The sequence below is a fragment of the Gymnoscopelus braueri genome (assembly GCF_963280865.1).
Source record: "Gymnoscopelus braueri genome assembly, chromosome: 8".
Classification (NCBI taxonomy): domain Eukaryota; kingdom Metazoa; phylum Chordata; class Actinopteri; order Myctophiformes; family Myctophidae; genus Gymnoscopelus; species Gymnoscopelus braueri.
Window position 1 is genome coordinate 47,771,009 of NC_137609.1, and position 21,169 is coordinate 47,792,177.

Sequence of the window (21,169 nt, forward strand, 5' to 3'; positions counted from 1 at the left end):
TTGTGCCCATATATGGAGATATCTGTTTCTGTCTGTCTACCTGTGTCCCTTTTATGCCCATATATGGAGAAGATATACCTGTACCCGGCAGTCCTTTTATGCCCTTATATGGAGATCCATGATGTCGTCAGTAAGTGCCCATATATGGGCACGCTGATATGCCCATATAAGGAGATCTCTGTATCTGTCAGTCCTTGTCCCTTTCATGCCCATGTATGGAGATTCCTGATGTCATCAGTATACCCATATATGGGCATGCCACCTTTTGTGCCCATATATGGAGCTGGCTCGTGGTTTGTTTATGGATTGTGTTGTCACAGTGACGTGGCCATGGTTTGTTTATGGCTGAGTCAGAATAACATCAGAGGTCTGCCAGCCTGCCCTTCCATACACAATTTGTTAATATAGGATGGTACAGGAGCATGGCTGTGGGCAGCTCAGAAATCCGCCTACCAGTGACATCATCGATGGGGAATCGAAGATAATAGAAACTGCAGGCTTACATGTATTCCTGGAAGGATAGCATGCTATAATAGGAGCCATTGTTCTCGCATTCAGACTAGATTAATTATAATCTAGTGTGGAAGCTATTTTATCATGCAGCGCTATAGGTCACAGGTAGTCCTTTTAGACAATGGGTCAAAGATTTAGAATAGAGTGAAGAATGCTCACAGCATGATCTGCCTGATTAGATTAGCTATGATGGAGTGTGTGTGTGCGTGTGTGTGTGTGTGTGTGTGTGTGTGTGTGTGTGTGTGACCGATTGAATTACAATTTGACAAAAATAACGCTAGTTTACAGTTAAAATGACAACTATCCAGAATACAGCACATTGACAAGACATAACCTGTTTGAAAATATACAGAAACAAAGGCAGAACAACATAAACAAACATTGGCAGACTGCATCCACATAGCAACATAAACAAACAAAGGCAGACCAGAGGCCTGTTGAGCAGCGTCAGAATGCCCCCGTTGACCAATCAGAATCGACCGTGTCACTGTAATGTCAGAGCACTGTGATTGACCAATCAGAATCGACCGCATCACTGTGATGTCAGAGCACTGCCAAGTTTAAGTACGAGAGAAAGAAACAATACAAGACTGAACAAGGGAACAGAAGAGAGGACATAGAGAGAATATTAAGAAAGCTGGAAGTTATTCCAACAACAATCACAATGCCTCTTCAGCTCAAACCACAGGGAACCACCCCGACCTCCCACAGAATGATAGCAGAGGCCAAGCCTGGTCAGAGATACTGTGGCTCACCCGACCTGCAAACCCCATCATCGCAGAGGGGCCCCATGGCATTGACGCAGAACTTCCCGGAACTATCGCCACTACCCCAAAGGGCCCCTCGACGGAGACGGTACCAGGGCGACCCGGAGCAGACCACCCCACAGATCACACCGAGCGAGGGGGACGATCGCAGCCTAGCAACAATGCCACGGTTGTGCCTGGCTCCAATCCTACCTTGTACATGGAAGCCCACTAGACACCCCAACACCAATCAAAAGAACGAGAAGTGGAACCTGGTCGCCAAGAAAAAGACTCTCATCATCGGAGACTCCAACCTGAGTAACATCCCACCTTTCACGCAGACTGACTTGCAGATTGAAAGTTATCCAGGAGCAAAGTTCCAGCATGCTGTGGAGCTACTCAAAAAAGTGAAACCCACCACCCAGGTGGAAACAGTCGTCCTATCGTTCGGAATCAACGAGCGCTCCCGCCGTACAACGACTACAGCACAAAAGACCATGGAACTGGCAGTGGCGACGGCCAAAACAGCTTTCCCGGCAGCAAAAATCATCGTCCCCCTGGTCACCTTCTCCGAGCGCCTGGAACAGTGTGAGAAGAGGATCATGTGGGACCTAAACGCCGCCATCACAGCCCAGAACCACCTTCCCAAACTCCAAGAGCAGGACTTCAAAACCGGGAGAGACAACATCCACTGGACAACTGACACAGGGAAGAAGATGCTAAATCATTGGCTAGCCCATTTAAACTAAGACACGCCATTAACCTAATTATGAGAGAGGGGCGTAAGAACACTGATGAGATTGTATTTTATTTATTTTAAAAACTTGATGAGCAGCAACCGCTATTTTAACTGTTACTGTTAATTTAAAAATAAATGTGTCCAGGAGGCATTAATTGTAATTCATTGACTCCACCTCTACTTTTTAATTGTATATTTAACAAAAGGTGGCTCATCATAGGGCTGGGCAATTATATATCTGTTGTGCAGCATCAGAAGACCTCGATTGACCAAAGGACAGTGGTTCTCAAACTTTATGGGTTCAGGTCACCTCTATAACCTAATTATTTCATCCAGAGCTAAATCACTTATCTTTATGGCATAATTGACTACTTTGACATTTAACATACTAGGCCCTAAATTAATCATTATAATGATTATTTCTATCATTATTATTATTATAAGATGAAGATGGTGACCAGAACATTCAAATGAACGGGCAGAGTTGAAAGCCCATGTCCGCTTTCTCTTTAATTTTGTCATTTAAATCTCTTAAAAATATTCACTGTCTTTTGGACTTTAGACAAGTAGAGAAAATAGCAGATCTAAAGGCTCATGACGAGTCACATCACAACACGTTGTGAGCTTGTAGATGTGTTATTTTCACAATTTCCACTTTTTTTTATAATAAAAAAGGAACAGTTTTGGATTCCACTCGACAGCGTCGATATCCAGGATGTCGAGATTTTGTCATGATGGGACATGTGTAATGCAGAAGTAAATACTTGAAATGTGACTCATTGTGAGCTTGTAGATCTGCTATTCGTGAAGGATTTTGACACATGTTGACGTCACGGTACAGGCCTGGACTCCATGTTTGGGCCCTCACACCTACGTCGCACTGCCGATCTGACCAATATGTCTGAGTCATAGTGTCGGGGGCTTTGTCAGAGTACCTGTTGTACTCTTTTTTGTCTTTTTTGTTCCCATATATGGAGATTTCTGTTTCTGTCTGTCTACCTGTGTCCCTTTCATGCCCATATATGGAGAAGATATACCTGTACCCGGCAGTCCTTTTATGCACATATATGGAGATCCATGATGTCATCAGTAAGTGCCCATATATGGGCACGCTGATATGCCCATATAAGGAGATCTCTGTATCTGTCAGTCCTTGTCCCTTTTATGCCCATGTATGGAGATTCCTGAAGTCATCAGTATACCCATATATGGGCATGCCACCTTTTGTGCCCATATCTGGAGCTGGCTCGTGGTTTGTTTATGGATTTTGTTGTCACAGTGACGTGGCCATTGTTTGTTTATGGCTGAGTCAGAATGACATCAGAGGTCTGCCAGCCTGCCCTTCCATACACAATTTTGTTAATATAGGATGGTACAGGAGGATGGCTGTGGACAGCTCAGAAACCCGCCTACCAGTGACATCATCAATGGGGAATGGAAGATAATAGAAACTGCAGGCTTTCTACATGTATTCCTGGACAGATAGCATGCTATAATAGGAGCCATTGTTCTTGCATTAATTAAAAAAATACATTTAAACATTTGAAATCCTGTTTGAAATGATCAAATCTGCCAACCGATGATGTCACTGGTAGGCGGGTTTCTGAACTGTGTATAGTTACACATGAACGCCTTAAGCCCTATTTTATACTTCGGCTATTCAAAAATAGCAGTGTGAGCTTTGTGAGCTTCTAGATCGGCTATTTTTGAAAAAGAAAACAAATAGTATTATGTATATGTCGTAACAGTACTTTTACATTTCTACTAAAGTTACATTTGAACACAGGCCTTTTATGCGTAACACTATTTTCATATTGTAGTATTGCTTTTAATTATGTGAAAAAACCTCTTACACCAGGGGTCTTCAACAGGGGGTCCGGGACCCCTAGGGGGTCCTCAGAGTTACTACAGGGGGTCCGCCAAATCTTTGTGTTAGGATTTTTTTGTTTTTTACCTTAACCACTTGAACCCTAATATCCCTTTTCTTAGGAGAACTTGAGCCAAAAATAGCAGATCTACAAGCTCACAACGCCTCGCGCTGCGAGGCGTTGTGAGGTTGTAGATCGGCTATTTTTGGCAAAGAGGTGTAGAGGGAAAAAAGAGCAGACCAAGTGAACAAAAAAAAGTTTAATCTGAAACACAATTTTATACAATATAGAGGAGGGGTCCCTGCTTCATCATCTCTCTCTCAGCTAGGGGGTCCTTGGCCTGAAAACGTTGAAGACCCCTGTCTTACACCACTGGAAAAAAGTCTTCATGCACACTCACGTCTCCAGACACATAAAAAGCACACAGCATGACTTTCATTCCTGACCAATGCCTTCCGACGCCAGTGGAAGTCATTTCTCATATCATAATCAGGAAGGACAAGATGGTATTACACTCATTTCAGTCTAATTAATAATTTATGTAATTACTAGAATTCCGATGCCTGTGATTGGGACAGCCATGGGTTAAGACAGATAAGACATAAATATTCATGGCGCAAAGCGTACTCTGCGCTGGGAGGGAAGAGTCTATTAAAACTAATGGCTGAAATCTAGAAGTCTCGTCATTTAAATAGCATGACATCATTGACCAATGGATGGAATGGATTTAGAGAGTTTCAAGACCCACCCCCTCTGTCTGTCTGTCTGTCTGTCTGTCTGCCTGTCTGTCTGTCTGTCTGTCTGTCTGTCTGTCTGTCTGTCTGTCTGTCTGTATGTCTTTCTGCTTGTCTGTCTGTCTGACACACCCCTCTGTCTGTCTGTCTGTCTGTCTGTCTGTCTGTCTGTCTGTCTGTCTGTCTGTCTGTCTGTCTGTCTGTCTGTCTGTCTGACTCACCCCTTTGTCTGTCTGTATGTCTGTCTGTCTGTATGTCCGTCCCACCCCTCTGTCTGTCTGTCTGTCTGTCTGTCTGTCTGTCTGTCTGTCTGTCTGTCTGTCTGTCTGTCTGTCTGTCTGTCTGTCTGCGACGGTAGCCCGCGTAATACTTGTCATGCGCCGAACATAGCTTAAGCTCACAATCTCTCTCTCTCTCTCTCTCTCTCTCTCTCTCTCTCTCTCTCTCTCTCTCTCCCTAACCCTTAACACTAACTGTTAACCACGCACGCACGCACGCACGCACGCACGCACGCACGCACGCACGCACGCACGCACGCACGCACGCACGCACGCACGCACGCACGCACACACACACACACACACACACACACACACACACACACACACACACACACACACACACACACACAGAAACAAAGACACAAAGACACAAAGATACTGATACCCATAACTACCGGCCAAAGATCACAGTTGTGTCTCTGCATGTATAATGCATTCAAATGGCCAGAGAACCAGAGGACTTCCAGGAAGTGATTTATATCTACATGAGTGACGTGTATTTTGGACTTCCGTTCTGCATAGCCACTCTCTCTTTACATGACTGGTTCTCAATGTCGGGTCAGGGGTCCAAATGGACCCTTATGTGCAACCTTGTGCACCCGTATGTGTCTTTAATTCTTAGAGCGCACAGATCTCAGAGTTAAATTGACAATGAGGATTTTAGTTTGGGGTCCCAGAGATTAAAAAAAAGGCATCTAGGGGGGCCGTGGCCTAATGCATATAAAATGGGGGTCATTGAAACAGTTGAGAACAACTGCTGTACACCACTCTGCCAAAGGATTAAATGGACTTGGAACAGAGTTATGTTCAGGAGCCCCGTTGTTGTCATCAGGAGAGAGGACAACACTTGATAACAATCTCACCTGATAACAACTCCTCCCTCGCTAACCTGATTCCAATCACTTCTGATAACTACTCAGATCGGCATTGTCCCCGCGGCACCCGAGAAACTCTGCCCCTAACTACTACAGGCCAGTCGCTCTTAACATCACAGGTCATGAAGGCCTTCGAGCGGCTGGTACTGCAGCACCTGAAACCTCTGGTGAGTGACCACCATGACCCCCTCCAGTTCACGTACCAGGCGGACATGGGGGGGGGGGGGGGTTGAGGACGCAATCGTTCACACTCATCTCGACAGCATGGACAACAACACCGTCAGGATCGTGTTCTTTCACTGCTTTACACCCACTCTGCCGAAGACAAAATGGATTTGGAACAAACGTGTGTTCAGGAGGGAAGACAACACCTGGTCACTGATAACAATCTCATCTGATAAGAACTCCTCCCTCGCTCACGGCTCACCTGATTCCAATCAATTCTGATCGCATCGCTTATCCCCTTGCCTATCAGCAGTGGTGGACAGTAACAAAGTACCTGAGTACTTAAGTATATCTTTTTTGAGTATCTGTACTTTAACTGAGTATATGTTTTTATGTTTTTTTGAGGGGGGAGATGTGAAAGAATTAGCTCAATGTACAACAGGTCTGGTTGTGTTACTGTTTATATCAGCCATCACCCACTGTACACCACCATGAAGTACTTACATGCATCTCAATCACTGGTTTTAATCAATAGTCAGTGAAAGAAAACCTTTACACTTTCTGCACCAACTCTCAGGATTGTACACTGCTGTGCTGTCGTACAATAATATAATTTTTGTAGCAAGCCAATCAGTAAAACATTATTTCTGTTCTATCTAATTGCATTTGGACCGTAGAGTGTTAACTTCACAGCAGGGAGTCTCATTGCTGCCGCGTTGGCGTTGCTGTCATTTGGATCTCGTCAACAACTGTCCCAAGGCCTACTTCCACTACACTATTCTCTTTCTAGCTGGTTCAGCAATACCATTGCATGTTGTCTATAAGTGTAACATGCCTGCACATAGAATATGACCATTCAAGGACAGCATCTCTGTTTGAGTGGACACTATATGAATTGTCTGAGATTAATGCTCGGGATGCTTTCCCCTAGCCCTGGTTCAGAGCGTTAGTGAGTTCCCTCTAACGCCCTGGAAGACCCCTCGCTCTGCGCTTGTACAAGGAATTCCACTGCCCTGCGAGTGCTCAAGAGTAGTGAAAATAAACAAAACCATTTCGCTACTCACCGAAGCAAGGGCTGTTTGGTGTTGTTGAACGTCTATTCTCGGAGGTGGGAAGCCTCTCAGCACCCCACCTACTCTGTAAAATATACTTTTTCTGCAGAAAATAAAATATGTCAGCGAGACGGAAATTATTTTATTTACTCCACAGTGCCCTCTACAGATCTGGAGGATTTGAACTTACCATTAAACAAAATCTATAGAGGGCAAATAAAAATAATTTCCACTGGTCTACAGCAGTGGTTCCCAAACTTTTTAGCTCAAGAGAAATTTGAAATTTGCCCGGGACTCAAACTAATGAAAATAGCAGATCTACAAGCTTGTAATATTATATATTTCTGGAAATGATTAGATTTTTTCATTGTATTTATTAAATACTTTAGGAAAAAAATTATTTCTTTCTTTAAACTTTTTGAAATCTTTTGATTTTTTTTTTTTTTAGGAGACGGAAAAAAATAAGATACCTCCTCGTGACCCATAAAAATTGGTCATATCCCAAAGATGGGTCCCGACCCACTGTTTGGGAAACAGTGGTCTTCAGTACAGAACACTTTCTACAGTATTGCAAAGTTAATGGAAAACTTGTTGCCTCTTATAACTCAATGCTCTATGCAGCTTAAAATAAATGGATAATGGAAGGAAAACCAAAGCAAAACAACCGCTAAGCTTTGGAATGTCTAAAATAGGCGGGGGATTGGCAAAAGGCTGAAGCTTTATCAGCTTGTACAGCAAACGTTCTCTTTTTTCATGTAACCCAGGGCTGCGTTTGTGCTTAAAGGTATCATGACATTCATTTTCACTTTTTTTTATTTTCAATGTTTTATTTGGGGTTTTATGACCTCAATTACACCCAAAAAACCTGAACTTAGAACATTCAGTGGATTTTCTGTGGTCTGGGGTTTTCTGAATAATTAGGCTGAAAAGTAATCTGAGCTTGGCCCTTCGACAGTGAGGTCACTGTCGATTAATCCCGCCCACTCTCCTCCTCGCCCCTCCCCTCCCCTATCCTTTCCTTTGGGGGGGGCGGAGCAGAGGCGATGATTGACAGGCAAAATCCCTCACCAGCGACACCCGCAGGCAAAGATTTCTTTTTTCATTGCAGTTGAAAAGGCTTTAGAAATGTGAGAGAAAAACACCTGCCATTGATCACTGGAATGGAATTTTCACTTAAAACTTTTTGTACACTTTTGAAGGACCAGGACAAAGACTTTGAATGTGGTGTAAAAGTGAATGTCATTAAACCTTTAAGCCTAAAGGCACAGTCACACATGTGCTTTCAGACAGACGTGGCAGTTTACCTGTTCGCTTTAGTTATCAAAATCAGAATCAGTTTTATTTGTCACATCACAGGCTTACAGGTGAAAAGCAGTGGGTGAAATTACTTTATTTTTGTGCGCACTGCATCGTTTTGTAGTATTCCGTGAGAAGAGAGAGGATTGAGGTAGAGTTGAGGGAAAGAGTTGGAAAACAGGTTTGAATAGAACAAATACATAAATATACGGTACGTACATTATAAGATAGTGTTTGTGAAAGCATATAATATACATTATTTAGAACAGGGGTCTTCAACCTTTTCAGGCCAAGGACCCCCTAACTGAGAGAGAGATGAAGCAGGGACCCCTACTATATATTACATAAAATTGTGTTGCAGATTAAAGCTTTTCATAGATGTTGGATTCATGTTAATGTGTATTTTCAGACATTTTATACTTAGTAAACTTTCACTCTGTACTTGGTCTGCTCTTTTTCCCCCTCTTTGCCGAAAATAGACGATCGGCTATTTTTGGTTCAAGTTGTCCTTAGAATAGGGATGCTAGGGTTCAAGTGGTTAATGTAAAAAACAAAGATGCTATCACAGAGAGATTTGGCGGACCCCTTGTAGAAACTCTGACGAACCCCTAGGGGTCCCGGACCCCCTGTTGAAGACCCCTGATTTAGAACATTAGCATCATAATGCAGGTGTGTACATGTTATATCGAAACGCTAGCATCATAATGAAGGTGTGTACATGTTATTTAAAAAAATATTAGCAAACTACGCAGTATTTTCTGTAGGAAATACTTACCATTAATGTAGTGGTTGCAAAGGTATTAATTGATTGCCCGAGTCCCGTGGTCAGAGTTATGGTCCGGTTCTGATGAATATGAAGTAGTTCCGGTAGATTAGTAGATTTGGTGGGGGCCGCTCATTAAAAATAAATTAATTTAAAAAACTAGCGTCATTTGTATTGTTGACCTATTTCTACCATATAGTGCAGGTTTCGTTCAATTTCGACCCCTCTGTCACATGGTACTATTTTTTGTGTCATATATTTTGTGCGTGAGTAGGCTGCCGCGGCGTAGTGATTCTGGACACAAACATTAGTACCATGTGACTGAGGGGTCGAAATTGAACGAAACCTGCACTATATGGTAGAAATAGGTCAACAATACAAATGATTAAATTAGTATTTTAAATGTAACTGTGCTGTTTTAAATTTTTTTGCCTAATAAAATATTCAATCAAAATCAATGATGCTAGATTTTTAATGTATTTATTTTTACACCAAATCTACTAATCTACCGGAACTACTTCATATTCATCAGAACTGGACCCTCTGACCACGGGACTCGGGCAATCAATTAATACCTTTGCAACATTAATATTTGCCATTAACATTAATGGCAAGTATTTCCTACAGAAAATACTCAAAAAATCTGAACTAACCCTTTAAGGTGATGTTTCAAAGACCAGTTTGTGCAGAATGGAAAGGTAAAAAATGCCTTCATGCCTTGTTGTGATATGGGAATAATTGGATATTGGAATAATTGGATTTGAAGCGTGTGAAGTCCAATGCATCAGAAGTATGGGGTTCAACATTGGTGAACTTTCAACCATTAGGAAGGGTATTACCATCAAGCTGGGCACACATATAATTATTCTATAACCCGGCCCCCTGCTCCGACAACCACAACAGACACAAGACTGTTTTTAAACAAACGTGCAGAGCGGAATTTCCAGGTAGAATGTCTATGGATATCTCTACACAATATAAAATAAAGTAACCAGAACATTAGCTATCTAGATTGGTGGGCTGTGGACAGTTCAGAAACCTGCCTACCATGCAGTGACATCATTAAAGGGGATTCCAAGCTCATACAAACTACAGCCTGTCTCTTCCTGGAAAGTTAGCATGCTGAAATAGCCATTTTCTTGCATAAAAAAGAAAAAGATGCTGTCCTTTAATATCCTTTAATGAATGATACTGCTCCAATGTGACACTGTGTTATCAACCCGGATATACATATTTTGTCATGAAGTCGTGATGATTAGTTGTTTTGCTTCTGATGTGCTTTTTGATCATGGTCTTACCTTTAGATCAAAGTCTCGGTTTGTTCCGATTGTGTCTTGAAATTGAGATTGAAAAACTGGTTTTGGACATTCCTGGCTCAGGCTAATTGGCCTACTACATAAAATATTACTCACAAGGTATTGCTCTTGATGAACTTGTTGAAAAATGATGACAAATAGTTTTTCAACCTGCTGACAAAGGCGGCGGTATGGTAATTATTTCTAAAGATGAATACATCAGAGGCTAAGCGTCAATTGAACTATACATTTTACATCAAGCTTTCGGAATATTGTTTTGATGAACTTGTTGAAGATGATGACATTAATATTCATCCTGCCGACAAAGGTGGTGCTACGGTGGTTCTTTCTAAAGATCAAAACATCTCAGAGGCTTAGCATCAATTGAACTCTAAGTATCATATCAAGCTTTGTAATACCCCATTTATCTGTTATGAAGCCTCAGTGCTATGACCTCCTAGCAAAGGCCAAGGAGGGTCAATGGATCTCTGACAATGACTTACATTTTTAATTGGTGGAACATCCTTTGTTGGCAAGTTTTTTACCTGCTTCCAAAAGTACACAACTTCTCCTGGCTGGCCTATCATTTCTGAGCCACATGTTCAAAGCCATATGTTCAAAAACATCCTTCTTTCATTGATACTACTGGATTTCTAGTCTCACTAACTTGCATTCTAATTGTTTGGTTACCATGGATGTGGAGTCTCACCAATACCGACCATTATGAGGGTTCACATGGCTTTAAACATTTTCTTTCTGACAGGGATACTATGTTGTGTCTTACTGATTTTATTATTCAGCTCACAGTTTTCTAATGGGTTCCTGCTTTTCTCCTAATTATGCTCAAATTGGGCTATTGGGAGAAGATGTTTGTTTTAAAGCCTGTTAATCCAATGACTTATTACTTGTTTACACTAGTTCTGAAATTATTAGAATTTCACAATTACATTGCAAAAAACGATCTGACGGATACCCCCCAACAAAGCATTGACTTTCTCGATCTCAGTATTTCTAAGGTTTCATCTGGTCATTTTCATACTACTATCTTAAAGCTGCACTGTAACTTTCCTCTGCTACCCCGGATTTGAACCCCGTTTCCTGCACAAGTGCTGACATTTTTACCATTGATCTACAGTAATAGAGCTTGCCTACTTGCTCAGGGGATAGATTGAATCTTGACCATCAGGTGAAAATTAATGTCAGATCCAGTCTGTTATGTTTCAAGGACTAGATTTTCAAATCCAGGCCTATATATCTTGTTGAGCAGAGGTCACTGAGTTATGGTCATTTGAAGTGTTAAACACTGCAGTGCCCCATATGTATTCAATTTCGTTTTTTGGCGAGACTATTTTCATGGCAGACCCCTAAACAGTGTTTGTGCCAAGTTTGGAACAGATTGGAGCAACGATGTGCCTGTGGCCACCGGGGGGGCCCTGATGTGGCCCCTGGTGTGACTATTGTCATGGCAGATCCCTGAACAGTGTTTTTGTCAAGTTTGGTGCTGATTGGAGCAACGGTGTGCCTGTGGTCCCCGGGGTCCCCTGCTATCAATAAACAGACCGATAGAGCCAATGCACCTGAATCAAATAATGAATTAACAATCCGGGTGCTTGGTGTGTACTGTCAGTGTGCCATATTCAGCAAGGCAGCCATGTAAACAAACACCAAATGTTCCTTTACAGCTAAACAGTACACTAGAGAATGTTTCTAAACCATTTGAGGTGAGAAATGGACAGTAGACATAATACTGATTCATATTTGACACTTACTACTGGAATTTTGGGAGCCGATCTGTTGCGTTGGACCAGACGGCTTGAGGGCTACCGAAAGCATTTAAATCGTTTCAATTAAATTGTCTTAGTACATTTCTGTCAATTTATTAATTGCTTTATTAAGTAGCCGTGTAATAAGTGGGACAATTAATGGGGGGCAGGTCATTGTTGAGAAATAAAGCCCTTCAGGGTGACCTCTCCGCCTTGAGTTGGGGTCTATAATCACCCTGTCTGGTTTTATTTCTCAACAATGACCTGCTCACCATTTATTATCCCTTGCTTAGGCTAACAAACAAGCTGATATGACTAGGCGTTTTAACATCAGTTATAAATCAGTGGTTTTGACACAAGCGCGTAACAAGGCACAGAGCATTAAGTGCCCCAGTTTACTTACAAAAAAGAAACGCCCTGCGCTCACGCATTGTGAACTTGTAGATCTGCTATTTTCACTCATTGATATCTTTGGAATATTTATGGAAAATGTAACATTTTAATACAGCCATGAATTTATACTATAAAGCCCAATGTACTTTCACTGAAGTAAAAAATGTACATAGCAACTTTTACTTGTACTTGAGTTATATGTGACCAGAAGTAACTATACTTTGACTCAAGCACTGGGTTGAGTACTTTGTCCATGTCTATTACCCCCTTGACGTTCACACACTCTTTTTGTGTATGTGTTAATTGTCTGATTGCTCATTTGCATGTCTCATGTGAACTGACTGAGGCAGACTGAGGATGTTCTTTTTCAACCGAAAACATCTCCACCTTTACACCTTTTCTTTGGGTAGCACCTTTTAATTTGTTCACCATGGATTATCGTTTAAAAAATACTCTACTTTGCATCTGCCAAACCTCTGTGGACATTCCTTTTGTTATGTTATAGTGCGAGCACTCCTTTTGTCATTTGTTTGGCTGACTGTAAAGACAATTCTTTGGACAATTCAACGGGAGCGCAAACGTTTCTCTCATATTTGTTGTCACGTGAAGTGACACCATTTAGCGGGTCTGTTTGCTTGTCGGTTTTTACTTTGCCCTGATGAAGTCCAGATTGTCGAAACATGTTGGTGCTTTAACGTTTGCTGCAATAGACCAATTATTTGTTTACCAACATTGAGACTGGACGCACAGGTGATTGTTTCATGCAATCAATTCCCAACATATTGTTTCGGGGTACGCTGGTTTCAGTACATTCAACATCCTCTTGTGCGTTGGCTAGTGAGGCGCGTCCTAGTGAGACATGACAGAATGGGTTTCATTTGGTGCCGGCCTGCGCGCGCATACTGGTTCTTATCAGTGTGACGTTGTCTGTTAACTCTCTCAGTGCCACGCCCCGACATATCCCGAGTTTTTCCCGAGTACCCTCAGTGCCAGCACGAGAAATCCCGAGTTTTTACTTTTGACTGTGGTCGCGTTATTCTGTTTATTTTTCATGATCACTTTCGCTTCCTGACTACATCAGACTCACCCGGAGCCGGATGTAAAAAAAAAAAATTCATTTCCGGGTCACGTTGTTTTTCTCCGGTGATTTTCGGCCAGAATAGGGAAAGTCACGGTTTTTCACACGGTATAAAAAGCGAACGGAGAGGTCCACGTCTACTCTCTTTGGTCTGGGTGACGATCAGTCATCGTAGTCGTGTATCGCATCGTAATTTAGCACGATCAACGATTGTCGAAAATGTCAACATCCGGTTCTGACCGGATATGACGTGAGCCTGTTTGGGAGGGGGCGAGTGAGCCAGCGAGATCATCAATGTGTCGATTTGTTGCTCTCTACTGGTAGAACTGTATTATGGGTTTAAAACCCCAATCAGATCATTTATTTGAATGAAAAATTACAAAATTACAAAATAAAAAAAAACGCAAATTCCTGGCAGTTTGGGAGTACTTTATGAAAATACTCTTGGCACTGAAAGAGTTAAGGGGTCTATAAATACTTTTTTTAGATCTAGTTTCTCTCCTCCTGATTTTTCAGTACTCTTCTTTGCTTCTCCTCTTTGCTTTTCCAGTGTTTGTCCCCGCTGATATAGCACCACCATCGCTTTGAGAATGCACAACTTTTATCTCCTGTGAGCACCTGGTTGTGTTTTTCTAATTTTTCAAAAGGTGCCGTGGTTGACCCCACTTGAGAGCCATTTTTCTTGTAGTTTTATTTCAGTGAGCCGATACTTCAAGTCAAATGAACTACACACCAGGAAACCGGCACTGCCCGCTAGTGCTGCACGATTAGGAAAACATGCCATAATATTATTAAATATAACGATGACTCGCGACAAGTACAATTTTGAACAGCTTTTTCTGCCTTAGGTTTGCTGCTCACATAGAACCCAGACAATTAAATGTTTGCAAACATTGAAAAAAAGAAGAAAGAAATGGATTACTGTATATTTCCACATGGTAACAACATGGTATTACTGAAAATCAAATCAAAACATAGGGATCTCCCCATTTAGTCTACATAGTATGACTAATTCAATGTCACTTGCCAAAACGAACACATCTACGAGCTAGCATGTTAGTTGTAGATCAGATCTCTTTGTCAAGCGACACCCTTGCACGGCAGAGTTATAGATGAAGTTTCACATCAAACCGGCAGAGAGAGGAACAGGTCCTTTGTTGTTGGGATTTCAGTGACGCACTTCAAACGTCTATTTCTAGAGAGAAAGACTCGGATTTCCCCGAGGTGAGAGAGATAGGAGCCTGTGAAGCAACACGCACGCACGCACGCTCGCACGCACACTTGTTTGTATTACTATACTTGTGAGGACATTTTAGCCATTGAAAATAGCTGAAAGAAGCCGAAAAATTGCAGATCTACAAGCTTGTTGTATCGCCGCACAACTAAGTATAAAATGGGGAAAACTCATTTAAAGCTAACCCCAACCCCTAAACCTGACATCTAAATGCTTATTCCTAACTCTAGCCCCATCCTGAATCTTTTCTGATTAGGGGGCGGCCATAGCTGAGTGGTTAGTGAGCCCGCCTAGGGAACCAGAGGCCCTGGTTTCCCCAGGTTCGATTCCAGGCTATCCCAGCATATGCGCCGATGATATGAAATTTGTCCCTGAGCAAGACTCTTAACCCCAATTGCTCACAGGTTCTCATTGGAAACAAGACCGCAAGGACTTTCATGAACGACCTGTTAAAAGGAATTATCCTTATTATCCTTGATGGTAAGCCTACCAATATAAAAAATAGTGTAACCATAAAACAACCATTTCCCTTGTGAGGACCTCACAATTCTCAGATTATACTTGTGCGGACATTGTGGCCTCACAAGTATAGTATTACAAGCGCACGCACACACACACACACACACACACACACACACACACGCCCTGTGATGCTTCACAGTGTAACACGTATCGCTGTTCAAGTTGACCTTCTGGGCTGTGATCAAAGATGGCCGCTTTTGTCTGGCATTAGCATCAAATGATGAAACATCCAGCGCTTCTCTCTGTCTGCTGTCTCTGTGTCTGAAACCAGGAACGTAACTAAATACATTTACCCAAGTACTGTACTTCAGTTACATTTTGAAGTACTTTTCTTTTTCTTTTATTTATGTCAATTTTCCGAGACTTTCTTTCGCGTCTCAGAGGCAAACACTCTTTACTCCACACAACAATTGCTTGACCTCTTTAGTTACTAGTTACAAGTGTTGCCATGTCCACTTACAAGTTACTTTTGGCTTATTTTCTGTAGTTGCTTGTAAATACTGGTAGTTGGTTCTGAAATATTTTCTTGTCATCATGGACCCCCAAATTAAATGTATTTGTCCCTAACCCCCATCTGAAAATGTTTTGTGCCTGGGAGCCCTGCACCAGATCTGTGTTGTTAGAAATATTCCAAATATTCCACATTTTATTTCAAGATTATTTTTAAATAACAGATCTACAAGCATTGTGAGCTAGTACAGTATATAGGTTTAAAGTGCTCATGTGTTAGTCGCTTCTTTTGGGCTTGCATGTTTTCCTAGACCTGGTTGCTTATTTCTCTCACAAAATCTGGCAATTCTGCTAGTTACTTTAGATTATATAGATTAGCTACTTAGATTTGACATTACTAGACCGGGCACCGGCCTACTCGGGAACGATGCAAAGTCGGAAACGATGCAAGTTGGGAATGCATGTCAGTTATGTGATATCGTCTCTATGTGTCCCCTTTGTGGCCATATATGGAGATTTCTGTATCTGTCTGTCCCTGTCCCTTTCATGCCCATATGGGCATATATTTATATTCCCATTTATGGGCATATCGATCGATTCTGCAGTTCTCGAGATGCGTGAACTACAGATATGCCAGCACGGACATAGGCTACGCAGAGATTTTGTAGCCTGGTAAACCCTCCCTCCGGAAATCTCAATTCCATTTCATTTCAGGAGTGAGTCTGGCCTGATCCGCCTGTCTGCAATATTGGCTGTACTGGAGTTGGGCGGGAGTAATACCGTTGACTGACAACCCCTTCAGCCAATGATAATTTTTCCCCTTCAGCCAATCAGCAGTTCACCAGTCTTAATGTGACGCGACGGGACTTTTGAGACAGCCATACCCAAAATGGGTTGCCTTTTTCGGGTACAATGGTGTCACTGCCCGCCCCTACCGGTTCTCTAATTTTTTTTTTTTAAATAGGCTTTGTCATGATTAATTGACCACATATATGAAGTTAAACAACTAAATTCTATCCAAACGATATCTTATAAGTAAATTCCGTGCCTCAAAATAGAAGTTAGAGAGCTTTTTGAAGTCAAAAAATCGCGGAGATTATAGTGGACAGAAAAAGATGGCTGCCGTTCGTGTTTTGGGCTCACTCGAACTCGCCACCTGATTGGCCAACGTAAGCTGTCAATCACAGAACAATGAGCGACGACGCTGATAGGCGCGGTCGTTTGGCATACACAGCCAATATTGCAGAGAGGCGGTTCATGCCAGACTCACTCCAGGAATCAAATGGAATTGAGATTTCCGGAGGGAGGGTTTACCAGGCTAGAGATTTTGCGCACTTACAGTATAATTGCTATTTGAAAATAGCTTATCTACATGCTCACACCATGTCGCGATACAACGTGTTTTGAGCTTGTAGCTAGATTAGCTATACATTTTTGGGGGGTGAACAGTTGAAGCATAAAGACAAATTTTTATGTCAATACGTTTGTGCTTTCACTGCTTTCACTAACTACTAAGTAAAACATTTAAAACAGGCCTTTTACTTGTAACAGAGTATTTTTATATGGTGGTATCGCTACTTTTACTTAAGCAACACATCTAAGAACTTCTTCCACCAGTGTGTGATTCAGACGGAAAAAAGGCATTCAGTGAACACGCTGCACAAATTATATCATGCTTATAAGACTGACACATGGATTGTGTGCGAGTGCTTCTCAGTTCTCACGTGCACGCACATGCACACACGCATGCAAGTACACGCACACGCACACACACACACACACACACACACACACACACACACACACACACACACACACACACACACACACACACATACCCTAGGCGTGTATAGGACAATTATAAGGCAACATGTTTTCTCATGCTGGGAGTCATAATGGCAAGCAGCCATCTGAGACATATTACTTTTAATTGATCTGTAAGAAACACCACGCACATTTTTCTTTTTACCTTTTCTTTTCTAGCAGGGTTGCCATATTGATATAGAAAAATCTAGCTCACGGCATTACCATTACACACACTCTCTCTCTATCTGCATACACAGATGCACACTGAATGATTTCAAAATGTTACTCAGTCAGTGAAATATACATATTTAGCGCTTTTATCCAAGGCGCTTTACAATGTGTAATACATTCACCCATTCACACACACGCACGCACGCACACGCACACGCACACGCACACACACACACACACACACACACACACACACACACACACACAGCGATGGCAGAGGAAACCATGCAAGGCAGTTTTACAAAATATAAATATAAAAGAAAAAGATTGTAGATCGGTTATTTTTTTAAAGCCGATGGACACACTTGCTTTGAAGTGGTTAAACAAATGTTGATGCTATAATAACTCACCATGTTTTACACAAAACCCTCATAATGGACTGTCAGTAATAGTTTAGAATCATTGTGTGTGTGTGCGTGTGTCTGTGTGTGTGTGTGTGTGTGTGTGTGTGTGTGTGTATATTCGTTTTTCCCCTTTAGTTTCAGCCCTAATTATATCCCACTGTAATAACACTGCTCCATAGATAATCAATAAATCATTGCCTTTAACGCATTCAATTACATGTCACCAAAACATTCACATTATGTGTTTCAGGGAACAAATGTGTCACTGCCTGTCATCAACTGCTGTATAGTTAGCTCACATGTCACTCAAATAACCCACAATGGAACCATGCATGTACGCACGCACGAGCACTGACAAATACATAGATTTAATTTGGGTATCTAATCCATGCACACAATCATACCTAACCACATGAACCCTAGCATCCCTATTATGGGCATGTCATAATAGGTGAACATGCTGTGAAAATAGCTGATCTACAAGCTCACACAACGCATCGCAACGCAACACGTGGTGAGCCAAGTACAGACCATAAGTCAAGTAAGTACATGTAGGGTTTAATCACTTGAAACCCAGCGTCCCTATTCTGGGGGTGAACATTCGGCGGAAATAGCCAATCTATCGTATGTATCCCAGTGTTCTATCTATCGATCTATGTGTGTCCAAGTTTGTAAGTTGCTTGTTACGATATTTAGATGTTTGATATTAATTTGATACCTCCCTCCTACATAAGGGCATGTACAAGGAATGTGTAGGTTTGATTCCTGTGTCTTCCCAGGGGCACATACTCAATACGACCACCTGAGTTGCCATCCGCTGGGTACAGCTGAAACTGAAATGAGCAAGACACTGAAGCAGGGCACGCACGCAAGCCTCTCCTTTAGGCTAGTGGTTAAGATGTTGGCTTTCCCTGCGATTGACCCGGGTTCAATTCAGGGCGTTACAGTTGTAAACACGATTACACATGTCCATGACAGTGTTTATATGAACAATATTTTCAAATTTATTCTGTATTCCCAACATGAGTTATACAAATATTAACTCTAAACCTTGTACAAGACACTTCCATTCCATTTCAATTACATTCGAGTTTGTCATTTATACCATACATCCGTGTGCAGGAGTTACTCAAGTATCTCTATTAGTGAAACAAGCCAAACAAACACAGTCCCTGAGCCCACATGACACCTCATAATACCACCAAGATATCCTGAGGCTAAGCAGAACATTCCATGTGGAACGACTTTATACAGAACTAAACAACACTGTTTATGGTACAATATACACTTGAGTCTGACAGTCTCAGACTATGCACAGGACACACACACACACGCACACGCACACGCACACGCACACACACACGCACACACACACACACACACACACACACACACACACACACACACACACACACACACCAGGTGTTGCTATTTGCAATTATGTTGTACAATTCCTGCACCCACCACAAGCCAAGATGTTGAACCGTTTTGTTACTTTATTTTGAAGTAATGTTCTAACCTGTTTCCTGTTTTCTGTAGCTGCTGCCTGTCTTGCCTTTCCCCGCTGTGCATTTGGTAAATTTGTGTCAGTTGAGTCCTGTTTGCCCCAGCCTATCCCTGTGTTGATTGTCCACTGACTTCACCTGTGTCCAGTTAGTTTCCCAGTATATATAAACCTGTGTTTGTGTGGCAATGTGATCATTCTGCCTAAACTTTAGCCAGACTGTGTGTTAACTGTGACTTCAAGTTCTACCTGTGTCTTCCTGCATTTGGGTTCAATTAGAAAACCCCTGACAAAAGCCTGCAAAAACACCTCCTACTCCTAGCACAGAAGTGAACACACAAAGATATTGACTCTTTAGAGTCAAAATTGAAAATGCTGAAGCTCAAAACTTAAGAAAATGTGTTAAAAAATATAATTTAACCTTGAAATATTTAATCACCAACTTTAGACCTTACAATAAGACAGGAAAAGAATAACGACAAATTGATGGGTACTAAACTAATGCTGTTGAATTTGAAGAGAACATATGATAAAACATTTTTTTATTTTATACACTTTCTTAGCATTTGGATAGACATTGATTGATTGAATACTTCATTAGTCAGAAATGTAAACAGCACAAGGTACAGTCATACGCGGCTAAAAGGATAAAACAGAAATACCAGGGGACTTGTTTCCATTGTGGTCATATGTATTCAATTCATTAACATCATAAAAGTTCAGGAGTGTCCCAACTGTCGGCGTGTTTGGGTTTCCCCAATAAGTATACACATATTGCTTGTTGCCTCTGGCAAATAGAGGTTCATTCTCCTCCTCTGTAGTGTCAACTGTGACATCCACAAAGACGTTGCGCCACCTTGACCAACACAAAGTCCAGCAACAAAACCCACAAACACAATCCTGTTCAGTTACATTCCAAGCCCCATCCGCATCCACGCGCCTCGCTGCCATCTTTTCTTGATTTCCCTCTCTTTATTGGAATGAGACAGTTAGTCATGCTTTTATTTTTTGTTTCAATAAAGATTGAGTTATACAAATAAAATAAAATCCCTCAGCCAAATGTTTACGGAGAAACTGAACTATGATGTTTTGAGCTCTGTTTGTGCATTTATACGTGAGGCTCCTGATGATGATGGCCTATCAATATATTTTCTTTTTTACTTTTTACTTTTTCTACCGATTTAGTCATTTTGTAAAGTCCCCTTGTACTGTAGTCCCTTGTCCCGGGGATATTTTACTAAACACACGTTTTCTGCCAGAACTTTCAAATGAATATGAAACTAGAGGACAATATCCATTCCATTGCGTCCCTAGCTATGATTGACAGTTAGATTGAGTTAAATGAACACAGTTCATTTTACAGTGTGGATTGGGGTATCAGAGATAAGAATCAAATAGGGGTCCTTGGCCTAAAGCGTGTCAAACTGGGGGTCCAAGAAATAAAAAAGGTTGGTCTGGGGTCTATTTTCCAGATCGTATACATGTAAACATAGCCTGCGTTGCAACAATGGGATATA